The sequence below is a fragment of the Gambusia affinis genome, linkage group LG06 (genome assembly GCF_019740435.1).
Source record: "Gambusia affinis linkage group LG06, SWU_Gaff_1.0, whole genome shotgun sequence".
Lineage (NCBI taxonomy): Eukaryota > Metazoa > Chordata > Actinopteri > Cyprinodontiformes > Poeciliidae > Gambusia > Gambusia affinis.
The window spans coordinates 28,880,030-28,884,519 of NC_057873.1; the positions used below are offsets into that span (position 1 = coordinate 28,880,030).

Here is a 4,490-nt window from a genome sequence, read left to right on the forward strand (position 1 = left end):
AAGTGGTTTTCAAAAAATAAAGAATTGTAATTGCTAAATTATATTATCATCATGTTTTAAATAAATCCTAAAAGTAAATTCAAGAAGCTGCATTCGGCAAATAAACGGATCCACCTTGATTAAAAAAGGTAAACAAGTCATCCCAAACAACGCAATACTGCCATCTAGTGTAACAGGGCAGTAGGACAGGTTCTTATGAGTCAGCATGAATGTATTTTTAGAACAATAGCACACTCTTTGTTATCATATTGGTAAGATTTGTAGAAAATAAAAATAAAAAAGTGACTATGGATCACTTTTTCTGGCTTGTAGAAGGCGCTCGTACTGGAACGCCATTTCAATTCACTAAATTGCTTTTCAATCAAGGTTATGAAATGCAAAAAAATACAAATAAAAAACATTTTTCAAATTCAAGGTGATACCTGGCAACATGGCAGTTCAGGGTTGTGACATATGTCAAGTAGTATATAACATTTTCAATCAGTCAGTTTTACTCCAATCAAATGGTTGAAAACCCAAGTTTTTCTTTAACATCATTGTGGACAAATCATTGCTTATTTTCTGCTTCACCTTTAGCTTATATACAACTACATGAATGGGCCTTTATATGAGAGGCCTTGTTACAAATGCACGCTACACTTCGCTGATATTCCCTTGTAAACCAATTTAAGAACCATAAATCATGTACCGTCCGCTAGACAATTATGCGCCAACTTGTTTTGGTTTAAGATCTTGATAAAATGCTTGTAACGAGAAAATACGTGTATAAATTCAGGAGATATGAAGAAACATTTTTGCAAGACACTGCAGCTAAAACAAACAAAAAAACTGCAGAAGAAGCTAAATATGACCCGTCTCTGTCAATTGCCCTTATCCTGCTTCTCCCAGCTTTATTTTTTTTTAAATTTATATCGTTTAAATGTAAAACATTAAACCTTAAAGCAGGGGTGTCAAACTCGATTTCACCAAGGGCCACTTCAGCATATTGGCCACCCTCAACGGGCCACAATGACGGTATATATCAGGAATTATTTATACCGTCCTCCAGACTGCAACAGACTGCAACTTATAGATGCGTCCCTGCTAAAACATACCCCAGACAAAAGGTTGACTTCCCTCAGTAGCAGCAACTCAGTTCTTTAGAGGCCTATGAATGAGTCAAAGATCCAGGTGTGTTAGTTAGAGAAGGAACGCCTCTAAAGTTGCAGAGTGATAGGTCTGGAAAACTAGACTTGGTCAACCCTAGCATAAATGTATGGAAATACAATGTTAAAAATAAATTAAACAACACCTCATATTGTTAAGTAACTGATTTTATGTATTCAAGTTTTAAATATTACATTTGAGTTTGCATGGATGTAAAATTACTGCTCAGTTGAAAAATTACAATACTTAAATCAGTGTTTAAAGATAAGCAGACAAAGAATAAAAACAAGTTTTGCTGTTAACTCTCAACTTCATTCACAAAACGTTTATTTATTACACAACGAACATGTATTTCACATAAGAACAAAACAATTAGGCGATGTTGCCTGTCCTTGAACACAAAGCTGATCCCTTTTCACTCTGTCACCAACTCACACATATCCTCATTCACCAGTTGTGTTCTGTAAATAAACACAAAACAAAACACAAGCAAAATCAATAAACTATATTCATATTCCAGTATACTGAGTTTTGGTTTTACATTAATTCTATTTTAATTCAGTTTGTTTGTGCTTACCAATGTTTTCTGGCCGGATGTCTGGCACCGTTTTCCCCTTGTCAGTTCGTCGATGTCTGGTTTTAGTTCTTGTGCTGTGGCAATCCGCAAAACGGCGTGTAGGTTTTCGTCAGTAATGCGCGATCTGTGCTTGGTCTTGTTTAAATTCATTATTGAAAACATCTGTTCGCACAGATAGGTGCTTCCAAACATGGACAAAACACGAGCTGCATGGAGTCGAAGCTGTGGCATCAAATCAGGGGGAAGTAGACGGTAAAAGTCCTCGATTGAAACATCACGGAACTTCGCTCTCAGGCCACTGTCGCTTTGAAGCTCAATTAACTCCATCTGAAGGCGGTGGGGCGCACTGGAGACATCGGCGGTGAAAAGATTGGCAAAGATGTCAAAACTAGAGTGTTGCGATTTAAAGTCATAAAAGCGCCGATCAAACTCGTTTGTTAACAGAGTTAGTTTGGTAGTTAACCGAGCACATGAAAAAGCACCGGGAGATGAGGCTGAGATGATCTGACATGCAGGAAAGTGGACGAGATTGTTTTGTTCCACCTGGTACTTCCATAGATCGAGTTTGCGCTGGAAAGCTGTGATCATGTCGGACATCTGTGTGATGATTTGTTTACGTCCTTGTAGTTTCTGATTTAGCTGTGACGTCACATAACATAGCAAATTCACACAGCCATTTCGGATCGGACAGTTCAGACAAGGGTTTTCCTTTGTTTTTCATGAAAAGATCGATTTCTTCTCGAAGTTCAAAAAATCGTTTAAGGACTTTGCTCCTACTCAGCCACCTTACTTCTGTATGGTACGGCATATCTTCATGCTCTGAACCCACCTCCTGCAAGAACATCTGAAACTGGCGGTGATTCAGGCCGCGCGCCCGAATAAAGTTGACTGTTTTCATGACAGTGGTCATCACATTATCCAGCTCCAGAACCTTTCCACTCAGCGCTTCCTGATGGATAAGGCAATGATACGTGATCAGCGGCGTCTGATTGTTGCTTTTTTGCATTTTTTCCTTCATTAGTCCAACCAAGCCTGTTTTTCCTCCACACATCGCAGGAGCACCGTCTGTAGTTAGTCCCACCAACCTTTCCCACGGCAATTTATTTTTACCGACAGACTTCTCCACTGCATCAAAAATGTCCCGGCCGGTTGTGGTTCCATGCAGCGCCACTATATCCAGGAGCTCCTCGGTTACAGACAGGTCTGGCTTCACCCCTCTAATAAAAATGGACAAATGCGCCGTATCCACGTTGTCTGTGCTTTCATCCACAGCTAATGAAAAAGCTAGACAGCTGCCCATTTCTTCGGCCAGCTGTGTCGCTAAATTTCCGGCAATTTCCTTAACTCGTTCCGCGATGGTATTTCTTGACAAACTGACATTTTGGAAAGTCTGTACTTTATCGGGACACACCTGCTCACACACCTTTAGCATACACTGCTTCAAAAATGCACCCTCCGAAAAAGATTTTGAAGCTCGGGCGATTTCTTCAGCTACAATAAAGCTTGCTTTCACCGCTGCATCATTTTTGGCTGTGGCTTTTGTAAACAATTTCTGCTGCATTTGCAATCTGCCTTTTAAATCTGCTGCAATTTTTTGTTTTTCTTGAAGGCTAAATTTCGCGTACTTAGCTCCGTGTTTTGTTTCAAAATGCCGACGTATATTGTATTCTTTCACAACGGACACTGCCCCAGAACACAAAAGACATACTGGTTTTTCACCTTGTAGTACAAAGAGGTATTCGTTTTCCCATCGTTCATGAAACAGTCTTCCTTGTAAATCGATTTTTCTATTCTTAGACATTTTGATGTTAGCTTGTCGAATGTTTCAGTTTTATTCGCTGGGAAAATTAATAATCAGCCTGAGGTGACTCTGCTGCACTCTAGTGGCGAGAAGCCCTAATGTTGGCTGGTAACAATCGGAAGGCATTATGGGAGATGTAGTTTGTGGTCAATTTGTGCTCAAAACCTATTTTAAGTCAATCAATAGCACTGTAAAACGGTGGTGGGGGGAGAGGGCCACATAAAATCACGTAGCGGGCCACATGTGGCCCGCGGGCCTTGAGTTTGACACATGTGCCTTAAAGAATCAACTTGGCTTTCAAAGCCTACTTTTCCACACTCAACTTATTACTGTCGTTGCTGCGAGGTTGCAGCGTTGCTTACAGATTCAATATCCATTTATTCTTGGTAATGAAATAATAATAATAATAATAATAATAATAATAATAATAATAATAATAATAATAATAATAATAATAATAATAATAATAATAATATATCTGTGAGATGGCTGGCCGCCTTCCACAGCTGCTGATAAGGCAGAGTTGTGTTTTGGCTCATTACTATGAGCTGGACCGAGTCTCGGGACGAGCCAGCGAAGAAATGACTCGCTTATCGTTCACGCTGATTGTTTAATCAGAGATTGTCACTTGGCAGATTTACCCATAAACAAATGAATTAAGAGTTACATGGCAGTTTTATGCGATTGCACAAGAGCAACAAACAGCAAATTTTTCCGGCTTGGACAGTTTCACGACGCTCTAAACCAGAGCAATTAGGAGTGAATGCAGTAGAAAGCTCAGCTCATTTTCCCCACATCGCAAACATTTGCAAAGGTTTCCACAAACCACTCGGGTAAAGTGGAAAGCAAGAGGGACAGTTTGCTCAGCAGAGACGTTTTCCTTTAAAAATGACACATGTTGCATTCTTGTTGCGCTTAAAAGAGCTAAAAAAAAGACTTTGAGCTCAAAAGCCATAAAATTAAACA

At 39.5% G+C, this 4,490-nt stretch overlaps 1 pseudogene; it reads right to left on the reverse strand.

The window, feature by feature from the left end:
* Nucleotides 1-944: 944 nt before the first annotated feature.
* On the reverse strand, nt 945-3,801 carry LOC122832418 (annotated as a pseudogene).
* Between the last annotated feature and the right edge of the window lie 689 nt (nt 3,802-4,490).